General features: G+C 44.7%; 1 non-coding gene across 1 annotated transcript; it reads right to left on the bottom strand.

The window, feature by feature from the left end:
- Window positions 1-6,445: 6,445 nt before the first annotated feature.
- Window positions 6,446-6,552, bottom strand: LOC116597953. The gene has a single exon (XR_004288867.1). It is a non-coding gene; the product is annotated as a U6 spliceosomal RNA (small nuclear RNA).
- Between the last annotated feature and the right edge of the window lie 6,525 nt (window positions 6,553-13,077).

The raw sequence follows: 13,077 nt of genomic DNA, 5'->3' as shown, positions 1-13,077 counted from the left end.
AGTGAGGTTGTGAACCACTTCACTCACTACACCTCCCAACCCAAATCACTGACTGCTAATTAGTGATCAACTCTGAGAAGTGGAGTGAGTAGGTTAAACAAAATCTTTATTACTTTAGTGATAACCATTTCAGGAAAGAGAGAATTCAGATGAGCGTAGGCTAACATAAACTCCACTTTTAGGAAAAGCTCTCATAGAGCACATCGACTGGATGCTGACGCTGGCAGAGGCTCCAGGAGAGTGAATCCAGCTTTCTGGCAAAGCACTTACACACACATAAGCTCCATGCAGATCATTCTCACCTTTTCCTGAAGGCTTACAAGTAGCCAGGTTCCCCTGGCTCAACCTTGACCTGGAAAAGGATTTGAAATAGGGCAAGAGGGGCTGGCACTCATGTAAAGCCCTTTCCATGCCAGAAATTCTGCCTATTACTCTCATTCTCTCAGGAACTTCCCTGCCCAGCTGTGTCTTCTGAAAAATTAGATGATGGGGCACCTGGGTGGCTCAGTGGGTTAAAGCCTCTGCCTTCGGCTCAGGTCATGATCCCAGGGTCCTGGGATCGAGCCCCACATCAGGCTTTCTGCTCAGCAGGGAGCTTGCTTCCCTTCCTCTCTCTCTGTGCCTACCTCTCTGCGTACCTGTGACCCCTGTCTGTCAAATAAATAAATAAAATCTTAAAAAAAAAAAAAAAGAAAAAGAAAAATTAGATGAGGAAAGTTACCACCCTCCAAGGTCCTCTTCTGCTTGAAAAAAATCGTCCTTACATTGTGTGTTGCTAGACATGGACTTTTATTCGGAGCTATATTTAGTGTCAGCACTTGAATCAGAACATTCCTGTATTAAGATGCTATAATAGGTCTTTCCCAGGCCCCAGGCTCTCTGCCTCAGTCGCCCCCACGAGCTGTTCCTACGGGAGTTTTATCTGCTGAACCCCCCTTGCACAGGACTGGGGAGACCCCGGCCCGAGGTCTACATTGCCCTGCTCCTCATCTGCTTCCCCTCTGAAGAATGAGGGGCAGCCATTTCGAACAAATAAACCAAACAGATGGGAGAATTCTAAAAGTGCATTATTTTGTTTTTTAAAACACTTTCTTCCTAAATGGCTAAAGTGTATTTTCCCTGTTTCTCCTTCCAGGCAACAGCTTGGGGTACTAGCGTCATCATCCTGGTACCCTCCCCGACACTCCCCAGCCCCGCAGACACAGAGTCTGTGCCAATCCCCAGCCTGGCCTGTCCACCTGCAGCCAGCTCCTAAGTGTGACCTCCACCAGAGATGCCTCCACCCAGGGGTTAACTCTCTTCTCCTCCCTGAAACCCTGAGTGAGTATCCAAGAGGACACAGTCTTTCTAGGGAAAGTGTTACAAAAGGTAGAATGGCCCACTAAGCAGTTAACTTCGGGACCTCAGGTTCAAGGCAAAAGCACGAGGGGCATTTCCCCTTTCTCCAAGAAAGAGGTTGACCTCTGCTATGCCTCCCAACCCAGGGCGGGTCTCCCCTGATCCGCTACAGTGAACTCCAGTCCCCAGATCTCCAGGTGAAGGGGGTAGGATGGGTATTCCTGGTGCTGCAGGTGTGGGATGGATTTTCAAAACAAAGAGAAGGGACAAGGCTTCAGGGGAGAGGGAAGTGCCATCCCCAGACAGCTGCCCCCCACCTGGGAGCAGAAGGGAGGAGGATCCCAGCCCTGCGGGCACTCACTGGCCCAGGGTAGGCAGTCCCTTCCTGGGGGTGGGGAGCATAACCACTGGGGGGCTGAGTACCACTGCCAAAGCAATGTGGAGTGGGGAGACCCCAGGGTCATCTCTCTCAGGGCTCCTGGAGCAGCCCACACACAGTTGAGGACCACACTCACGTCTCCTCGGCATCAGGGAGCCCCAGGGCTCAGGTCTCACTGCAGAGAGGAAAAGAAAGGACCCACAGAGCTTCCCTGGGCCTGTGCCGTCCTGCTCCTCGGCTGTTCCCTCGAACTCCAGTGTCTGCACAAGCTTCTGGCACCTCCTGAGATCCAACCCATCAGTTACTGATGCCCAGGACTGCATCCCACACCTGCAAGGCTCCCCACATCCTGGGTGCCCGTTCCCCGGTCCTCACCCCTGACTACAGAACCCGACCTCCTCACCTCTTCAGCGATTATGCACCAAAGTTCATACTTTGGATCCTTTGCCTCTCCCCTTACACTCTGAAGGTTCCTCCTTTGGGGCCCTCGCAGTTAGGGGTCTGGAACTTTCACCCCTGCTTTGCTCTTCCTTAGCGGGTTAATCTCGGGGAATGCATTCGTGTTTCCTTCGCCTCGGTTTTCTGAGTCAGAGTGTGTTCCAGACACCAGCGCGTGGATTGGTATCAGTCCGCAGAAAGCGTGCTGGGAGCGTATGGCTGACGGAAGACACGGGGGACGACAGTGTCTGTATGTGCGGTTTGGGAACTGTCTCTCCATTACGCTAGTATCAGCTTCCCAGTCGAATTTATGGAGGAGGAGTGATCAAATGTTTTCAGGATTGAAATTATTATTATGGTAAGTGGTAACTACTTAATTTTTTATCTTATTGACCATCTTTACATGAGAAGATTAGAAGTTGGGGATTTTATTGGGGCCAATGCCCTTTATTTTGTTTGTATTTAAAAGGTCTCCAGAGCCCAGATTCCGGGAAACAATGAGCTCAATGCTTTTTGTAACTCTTTTCCTATGTACAACTCTGGAACTACTTGACTACAACTACGGGGGTTTAATACCCTTGTCCGAAGACATTTTCCGTAACAAACTTCAGAATCTCTTAAATACGTTCTTGTGGTAAATCCCTTTAAATTTTAATAAGACAATTCATTTGGTCTGTTTTGAAGAAAATGTTCTCTTTTCCAGGTAAAATGTTGCTTGTCCCTATCTGCTTTCTCTCTCAGGAAGGTCAACTTATATTTTTGTATTGGAGTATGGAAGGGGCGGGGAACCTTTCCATGTGTAAATTCACACAGTTCCTTGCTTCCTGGGAAGTTCACATTTTTTTCATGTCTTCATTATCCTTTTGTGTTTATTCTGCAAGAACTTCCTCCTCCAAAGTTAAACAGCTTTTCAATTAGTGTGTTCTTATTTTTAACTTTTTTCAAAATTCTGCATTTATTGTTCATACTCTATCTTAAAAGAGGTTCTGACATGGCTTTTTTTTTTTTTTAAGAATGAAAAAATAAAAATAAATTTAAAAAATAAAAATAAAACATGGGTGTTTAAACATTCCATTTTAGTTAATATACTGGGTCTACTATGTTTGCTTTTTTATTTTTCTCTCCCTTTGTGTTATGTTTGGTCTTATTTTTGGTCTTATTTTATTTTTTTCTGAAGTTTTTTATATATTTATTTATTTGAGAGAGAGAGAGAGTGTGTGTGTGTGTGTGTGTGTGTGTGTGCACAAGTGGGAGAGGGGCAGAGGGAGAAAAAAAGAGAGATAGAGTCTCTCTCAAGCAGACTTATTGCTGAGCATGGAGCCCGACGCGGGGCTGATTTCACAACCCTGAGATATGACTTGAGCTGAAATTAAGAGTCAGAGGCTTAACTGACTGAGCCACCCAGGCACCCATGTTTTATTTTTATTTTTTAAATTTATTTTTATTTTTTCATTCTTAAAAAAAAAAAAAAGCCATGTCAGAACCTCTTTTAAGATAGAGTATGAACAATAAATGCAGAATTTTGAAAAAAGTTAAAAATAAGAACACACTAATTGAAAAGCTGTTTAACTTTGGAGGAGGAAGTTCTTGCAGAATAAACACAAAAGGATAATGAAGACATGAAAAAAATGTGAACTTCCCAGGAAGCAAGGAACTGTGTGAATTTACACATGGAAAGGTTCCCCACCCCTTCCATACTCCAATACAAAAATATAAGTTGGTGCAACTTTTAGGGCAGAGGATTTAGCAATAAATACCCAGAGATTTAAAATGTGCAGGTCTTTTGCCCTAGACTTTCGTTCCTTGGCATTCCTTGTTAAAGAACATGATTAAGGATGGTGTTTGTTGGTTATTAATTATCAAGATCAATTTATTGCTTGCAAGGTCATTTTAATCAGGATGGCGATAACATGGAACAACTGTAGCCACAACCGAAGGTCAGTAGCTCTGCACTTGCTGGCTGATTGTGGTCCGTCCTCATGATGGAATCTTCTGGAACCACCACGGATGGTCTTCTGCCAGCTGTTACTGCCCAGTGAATACAGCCCACTACCAAAGAGCCTGTTTATTGAAGCCTAACCATCGTAAAGAAATACAAGCAAGACTAGAAGTTATCTGGAAGTGCCTTTGCAAACATGAAAGCAAGCGATACCATGAGGGACAGTTCTTTAAAGAGACATTTTTACCCTCTTCTCCTCACTTACCTCCATGTTCTGATCTTATCCCCTTTGCAATGAACTTACATTATTTTTATAGTAAGTTGAATTGTTTTCAAAAATAAAAAGAGAGAGAATGAGTGCAACCTGATCATATGTAAAATAATCGATCATAAGAAAAACACTTTTCCCTTTGTTCTTCCATCAGCATATATTTAAAATATAACATGTAATTTGTATATGGTTGATAAGAAATGTCCCAATGCACTAGGGAGTCTTGGGTTAATTTGAAAGTTATTTTTTTCTTCTGGGTTTTACCTTAACATGAAGCACCGTCCTTTGATGGGAGAAGTAAAACCGGGGGGATATCAGAGCCTGGGGGGCCCCACCTGAAGGCAGCGTACAATCCCAGTCCCCTTCTCCTGCTTGTTGCTGAGAGCTGTCCCTGCAGCCTGAGCTTCTGGGGACGTCTCAGATATATTGTGCATTGTCTCTATTTTGAGAACTTAACCAAGTCAACAACATACTCACATGGCGATACAAATGTAACCAAAACCTGATGCTTTGGGATCCAGGAATAATGGAAAACAATAAAGTCCTCCTCAAAACCATACAGCTGAAATCAGCTCTTTCTTTATAAAAACAGACACCCATTCCTACCTCAATGACCAGGTGACACAAACCGAGAAAACTGTTCACCCAAAGTATCTGGAGGCATAGATGGTCACATCTATTGGGTAGAAAATGAAAAACAGAGGACAGAATTTAATGACTTCAACACACCAAAGTCCAGATGAACCACTTACACTGATCTTCTAGAATGTTGACCCCAAGCCCATGATGGCCTCCCCTCCAGGCATGCCTTTCCCTGCTCACTCATTTCCTCCCTCTTGCTCACATCCACCCTCCTCTTCTGTCTCCAGCTCCTTTAGGTGTAGGGTTAGGTTGTGTACTTGAGACCTTTCTTGTTTCTTGAGAAAGGCTTGTATTGCTATATACTTTCCTCTCAGGGCCACCTTTGCTGTGTCCCAAAGATTTTGAACAGATGTGTTTTCATTTTCATTTGTTTCCTTGAATTTTTTTCAATTCTTCTTTAATTTCCTGGCTGACCCATTCATTCTTTAGTAGGATGCTCTTTAGCCTCCATGTATGTGAGTTCTTTCCAACTTTCCTCTTGTGATTGAGTTCTAGATTCAGAGCATTGTGGTCTGACAATATGCAGGGAACCATCTCAATATTTTGGTACCGGTTGAGACCTGATTTATGACCTAGGATGTGATCTATTCTGGAGAATGTACCATGTGCACTAGAGAAGAATGTGTATTCTGTTGCTTTGGGATGGAATGTTCTGAATATATCTGTGATGTCCATCTGGTCCAGTGTTTCATTTAAGGGCTTTATTTCCTTGTGGATCTTTTGCTTAAATGAACTGTCCATTTCAGTGGGGGGGGGGGACATTAAAGTCCTCTACTATTATTGTATTATTGTCAATGTGTTTCCTTGATTTTGTTATTAATTGGTTTATATAGTTGGCTGCTCCCATGTTAGGGGCATAGATATTTAAAATTGTTAGATCTTCTTGTTGGACAAACCCTTTCAGTATGATATAGTGCCTTTCCTCATCTCTTACTATCGTCTTTGGCTTAAAATCTAATTTATCTGATGTAAGGATTGCCACCCCAGCTTTCTTTTTATGTCCATTAGCATGGTAAATTGTTTTTCACCCCCTCACTTTAAATCTGGAGGTGTCTTTGGGTCTAAAATGAGTTTTTTGCTGATAGCATGTCAATGGGTCTTAGTTTTTTATCCATTCTGATACCCTGTGTCTTTTGATTGGGGCATTTATCCCATTTATATTCAGGATAACTATTGAAAGATATGAATTTAGTGTCATTGTATTGCCTGTAAGGTGACTTTTAGTGTATATTGTCTCTGTTCTTTTCTGATCTATGTTTTTGCTTAAAGGACCCCTTTCAATATTTCCTGTAGAGCTGGTTTGGTGTTTGCAAATTCTTTTAATTTTTGTTTTTCCTAGAAGCTTTTTATCTCTCCTATTTTCAATGACAGCCTACCTGGATATTGTATTCTTGGCTGCATGTTTTTCTCATTTAGGGCTCTGAATATATCATGACAAAAAAATAGGGAACGCTTCACAAATTTGTGTGTCATCTTTGTGCAGGGGCCATGCTAATCTTCTCTGTATTGTTCCAATTTTAGTATATGTGCTGCCGAAGGGAGCCCCCACCCTCCTCTTCTGACCATGTGGGGCAACCTTCCCAAATAACAGCCCGCCCTTAATACAGACTGGCCATACAGGCATTGTTCCATGTTCTCTATTGACTTAATCCTCATATAACTCTTCAAGGAAAGCAGTTCCTTAAGAAGAATTCTGGGGCCAGTTGGGGTTTTATGTGTTTACGTGTTTTTACCTCATTACTTAAATGATTACATTAGCTATTCTGAAACCTGGAATTCAGTGTTTAGAGCTAGAAGGAACAAATGAACAAGAGTGGGTTTATTCTCTGTGTAGCTGTTAAGAGGTAGGACAGAGTCATATAATGATTCTGTTTTCCGTGATGCTTTTCTAATTTAGGAAGATGAGTCCAAACAACTACTCCATCTGCCTCAACTTCGGAAGGGACCCAAAAAACAATTCCACAATTCTGTTTCAATTAACCTCGGTATGGTATTTTCAAGCCAGTCGGAGGAAGAGAGAGGGAGCTAGAGGGTAGAGGCAGAGGTGGACTAATCAAACAATCAGAATTCTAAGTAAATCACGGCTGGAATCTTGATCCCTCTGTCCCCACCCTCTGGTTTCTGCCCACCTCACCTGCACCTTTGTAGATGGCCCAGGAGCCCAGGATGGCCATGCAGGTGTGATGGACGTGCAGGGGCAGAAGGAGGGGTCCAGCTCCTTGGGGCTCCACACAGGGGAGCCCACACCAGTACCCTCAGGCACGCTCACCATCTCTCCCACAGGCACTGTCTTGTGATTTATAATAAATACATATCTTGGTCTTCCGGCAGGTTCCTGGTTCACAGCTCCCCAAACCCTTGGAATTTCCTGAGCAGTGAGTAATATGGGAACATATTTTGTTATAACGTTTGGTCTCGTGTCCCCAGTTCCTGAAATCCACTCAGAGCTGTAAGGTGAATGGGTGTCTCATTATTCATAACAAGCCCCTTTCCACAAGGAATGAATTTATTTTAATGAGGTGACTTTTGGAAATCCCCTGACGATGGTGGAGAATGGTTGTCAAGAGAACTAACCAGGGATAGAGAGCTAGAACTTTCTGTCCCACCCCCTGATTTCCCAGGAGGGGTGAGGACCTGGAGGTTCAATTGATGACCAATGGCCAATGGTTTACTCAGTAAGGCCTGTGTGATAAGGCTTCCATGAAATCCCAGTGGGTCAAGGTGGGGAGAGTTTCCAGGTTGGTGAACCAGTATGGTGCCACAGACCACGAGCTGGGCCCCCAAATCCAGGGGGACATAAGCTCCTTGTTCATTGCCTCACCTTGGGTATCTCTCCATCTGGCTGTTGATCTGTATCCTTTAATATTCTTTATAAAAAACTGACAATCTAGTGAATAAATGGGCTTCTTGACCCCTGTGAACTGCTTTAGCAAATTCATCAAACCCAAGAAAAGGGTTGTAGGAACTGCTGATCTAGAGCTGGTAGGTCAGCAGCACAGATGACCAGTGACAGTCCAGGTGACCTGGACTTGAAATTGGTACCTGGCACAGACGGCAGTCTGTGGGACTGAGCCCTGTGCTCTGGGGTCTGATGCCGTCTCTGAGTAGACAGTGTCAGATTGAGTTGAATTATAAGATGCCCAGCTGGTGTCCGAGAACTTCTTGGAGGCATGGGAAGCCCCCATCCCCTACTGGAATCAGGTGACAGGTCAGTAGACCCACATACAACTCTCACACACACACCTGTTGTCTCTGTTGAGAGCACACTCCTTTGTCTGTTCACAAGTGTTCGGCATCCGTCCAGACATCTTCCCAGAAAAACTTCAGCAGCTTCCCTCTACTTAGCGTAGCTTCTACGTTTATCTCAATAGTTCTTCTCACACTATTAGCTTTTTCAACTCTAGACTAAAAGTTCCTTGAAGTCTGGAATTGTGTCTTGTCATTATATCCTGGGGGCCTCACAAGGGAGCCTTTCATCCAATGTTGTTGGGAAAATGCATTACAGAACAAAACACACTAGGACAACACTTTGGGAGTTTTTAACACAAAAATATTTTGATTTATGTTCCATTAATTTTTGATCCCTCCACCACAGGCAGAATATAGAGAGCAAAATATGACATGGGTTTGTCATGACCTAGAGCAACAGTTTCGACTCACCTGTTCTATCAAGCAGTAGCTCAGGGGTCTGTGCTCAGTGATGATGTCTCCCCACGTTGCCCAGCCCCTGGGACCAGGTGGCCAGAAGGTCCATGTATCACTACCAGGGTCATGTGAGAGTAACTCATCTACAAGCTGGCCTTGCCATGGCCACACAGGGACTCACGTTCCAGAAGCCACAGACACAGTCTTTAGAGACCCCATCAGACCCTCCCTTACCTAGTGACACCATAAGCAAGAAACCTCGCTATTTTAAGCCCCTGAGACAGAAAATCTTAATCTGCTACCACAGACTTGCTTAGCTCGACTAATCATAGAATGCACGTTCTTCTAGAAAAGAATGTCTGTAAGGTCCTTTGAAAGTGTTATGGGCTGAATTGTGTCCCCCTCAAATCCCCATGTTGAAGCTGTAGCACTCGCTACCTCAGAGTGTGCCACTGTTTGGACACAGGGTCTTCAAAGTGATAATTGAGGTTAAATGAAGACAGAAGTCTAGGGCCCTGATGCCAGGGGACTGGTGTCCTTTCTGAGGAGGAGGAGACACTGGGGAGACACACACATACAGAGCACAGGGCCCGTGAGTGCGCAGCAAGACAATCGCCAACGGGAGAGGGCGTGGAAGAAATCCATCCTGCCAGCTTGACTTTGCCCCTTCCAGCCCCCGGAAGTGCCACAAACATACTTCCATTGTGTCACCCCTCAAGTCAGTGGCACTTTGTGACAACAGGCTGAGCAGACAAATACAGTGACCTTGATGCTGTATGCGTTCATCTTCCATTTGCATGATAGGAGGTGAAATCCCTGAATAAGCCCCCAAAATTCGGGGATAAATGACATAATATGTTCTCTTCTGTTAAGGTTTCTCAATAATCATGGAACATAAGGTAATAATATAAAAGTAAAAGAAACACAATTCTGTTCTCCCTTCCAGGGAACTTTCAAATTTCTTAGCATCCCAGCCATGGATTTATGATGTAATTTCAGGAAGCCCACATCTTGTTTTGAAAATGTACTTTCCGTGCCTGTATCTGCTTGGGGGTGACCAGAATGCGGCCTGCACATCCCAGGGACACTGGCTAAGTGAGTGTTCTCATTTGCATCACAGATCTTTGTTGGGAGCTGAGGTGAAATCAGATTTAAGTGAAGAACTTGGTTTTGAATATGGGGATTGAGGTATTGGTTCACTTAAAGAATACAGGTGTGTAACATTCAGGAGCGAGTATTTCAGCCTAGAAACAATGCACAAGGTTAGCGGGTCAGCTGAGTACACGCTGCAGTGCCCCCTCCCATGTCCACAGCACATCGGGATACCTTGCTGGTTGGTCACAATGCCTGTCCCCCACCAAGTCTGGGCATGGCTCATGACCCCACAGGAGAGCCAAGAAGCCCCATCAGCGAATGAGAAAGGGCCATAAGCTGAAACCAAATCTGTTATAGGGGCTCTCAAACTGCCCACCTTTTAATTGTATGCTTGTCTTTTTGCTGCAGGTTAAACTGGATCCCCCAAAAACTTCTGTTCTGCTCCTAACCCCCAGGTACCTATGAATGTGACCTTATTTGAAAATAGAGTCTCTGAAAATACTATCAAGTTGAGGTGAAGTTATCTTAGGGGCTCCTGGGTGGCTCAGTGGGTTAAGCAGTCTGCCATCAGCTCAGGTCATGATCCCAGGGTCCTGAGATCGAGCCCCACATTGGTCTCCCTGGTCAGCGGGGAGCTTTCTTCTTCTTCTCTCTCTGTCTGCTGCTCCTCCTGCTTGTGTTCTCTCTTGTTCTCTCTCTCTCACTATCTCTGTCAAAAAAATTAAAAATCTAAAAAAAAAAAAAAAAAAGAAAGATAAAGTTATCTTGGATCAGGATGGGCCCTAGTGACTGGTATCTTGATGAGAAGAGAAAATTTGGGACAGAGCCACAGAGGAGCCATGCTCACAGAGAAGGTGGCCAAGGGACGATGGAGGCAGGCATGGCAGTGGTGACCCATCTGTGGGCCGAGGATCACCAGGGATCTACAGGGATCACCAGGGGTCACTAGGAACGGCTCAAAGCCGGGAGAGACAGCAAGGGAGACTTCCCTGAGCCTTCAGCAGGGACACGGCTTTTCAACACCTTGATTTCTGACTTCCAGCTTCCAGAACTGTAGGATAATAAATTTATTTTGTTTTCTATCACCCTCTTTGTGACCTGTTTGTGGTCATTTGTTACCACAACCACAGGAAACTAGACACTTCAGTTCCTGCCAATTCCTTCTTATAGTGTGGAAAAATTTAGAGCCAGTGATGGTGATGGGCGTAGGTAAAAAAGACACACACGCTCACACTCTCTCACACACTCACACTCTCACACTCACTCACACTCTCACACTCACTCACACACACTTGCTCTCACGCTCATCCCCACATACACTCATGCTCATACACTCACACACTCATACACACTCAATAATAAATGAAGAACGTAAGCCCGGGGTTGTGTCATACAACACGCTATAAATACTCACTTTTTTACTGACTAAAGAGCATAGTACTGCACAGTTAATCTTCAGTGAAGCGATTCTGACACAAATAACTTTCATTTGATATACTGCCTTCTATGCTGGAAAGAGAAATATGTTTGTTTGCCCTTGGCCAACACCAGCTCTGAAAAAGTTCCTCTTAACTCCAGCTTCCCTGTCTGAGCCCCTGAAGACCTGCAGTGACACCTCAGGGGACCTTCTAGGGATGAACACTGTGTTTGCCCTCTGGACACCCACCCTGCCTGTTCGAACAACAACACAAGTTGAGGTGATGAGCTGTCTCCTCATGTTTAGCCTCTCACTCTCTGAGGGACACTAAGATTCAAAGACAAAACTGGGAGGGTCAAGTCATAGGATCCCTGCACTGAAAGGAGATAAAATGCAATAAAATGGGGTCATCTGTCAGAAAGGAAAACAAAGTTGTTTTTTTTTTTTTCTTAACTTCACAACTCACATGTAGTGACTAAGAAACCAGGGAAAGCAGACCTTGTGTTTTCCTTCCTGATTCATAGGCTTTAAGTTTCTCGTAAGTTGTAAGTTTCACAATGGGCTGTGGGTCACCAGCCCAAATAGTTGAGACCATTCTGGAAAGAGAGGGGATTTGACGTGTCAGGACATGTGTTTCTGAAATCACTGTGGAAAATCGATGCCCTTCCAGTCATGAAATCCTTTGATTGCCTTGATGAGATCATTGTAATCTTCCGCAGTGCTTCATGGTGTAATTACCAAATTGTGCAAATTAATGCTATTTTTAGTTGTTGTTTTTTTTTCTGTAGAGACTTTAACACCAGCGCATTCTTTTACCAGATTCATAAATCTTAAGCAATTTCAGCCTGAGTAGGCAAAAGTTGAAACAAAGATGCAAGGCAGTGTTGAAATATTTAGAAGCTTGCTCTGAACCATTCCAAATCCATTATTTTTAGAGTGCAGTTTTGAAAATACCACTTCATAATAATTCATAATCAGAAAAGTTCTCCACAACTGTGGGAACTAAAGACCATCCAGTGAGTTGAAAATTATGGAACAAACACCAATCCCAGGGAGCATAGTTCTGGATACTAATCATTCTGTTATCTTCTCCAGGGCCTGGGCCCATCTAAACTACATACGTGCACCTGGCAGACCTGGTTTCTTGTCATCAGCCTCTTGGAGGAACAGTCCCAACCCCCACGCCACACCCCTCCCCAGGGGTGCACTACCGTCTCCTACCTGCAGAGGCCACTGTTTTCTGGAAATGAGACCCTGTCTTGAAGAACCCCTGGGGTGTATCAGGTTGCCAGTAGAAAAAGATCCACAGCTTTCCACAAAAGTCAGCTTGGAAGAGTCCCTCACAAGGAAGCTCCAGCAAGAATAAAAGTGGTAAGTAGGGTCAGGAGATCCCCTGGCCAGAGTTTGGATCCAGATGTGGACGTCTTAGCCTCCTGAATGTGATTCCTCCATTTGTGAGTATCTGCTTTTCATCAACGAATATGATGACCAACAAAGCAGGATTTCATCAAGATTCAGAGGAAGGGCTTGTTGACGTGGAGACGTGCCACCAGGATGAAACTTCAGGAAGGCACTCTCTGCCAGGCTGGGGTTGGGGGTGGGGAGGCATGTTGGTCTGACACCTCCAGCTGTGGGCTCCTTCAGGCCCACCTCTGGCTTAAAGCAAGATCATGGTCCTCTTAGGTGGCCCACAGCCAATGACCCAGCAAGGCCATGCAAGGGCTTGGTTTTCCCACTCAACGCAGGGTTCCTCTCTTGGGCAGGTTTGCTCCAGCGCTCCCTCCTCAGCGGGGAGCAGAGACAGTTGGGTCTGCACCACAGCCTGATAACCCCCCAACCCCTGCCTGATCAATCCTACACTCTCCCCTTAGTTGTCACAGCCATTACCCCCAACAAACTCTTCATCCCAAAGT

The sequence above is a fragment of the Mustela erminea genome, chromosome 8, assembly GCF_009829155.1.
Source record: "Mustela erminea isolate mMusErm1 chromosome 8, mMusErm1.Pri, whole genome shotgun sequence".
NCBI classification, from domain to species: domain Eukaryota; kingdom Metazoa; phylum Chordata; class Mammalia; order Carnivora; family Mustelidae; genus Mustela; species Mustela erminea.
The sequence above is the reverse complement of the archived record's forward strand: the minus strand, read 5'-3'. Positions and strand labels throughout refer to the sequence as shown.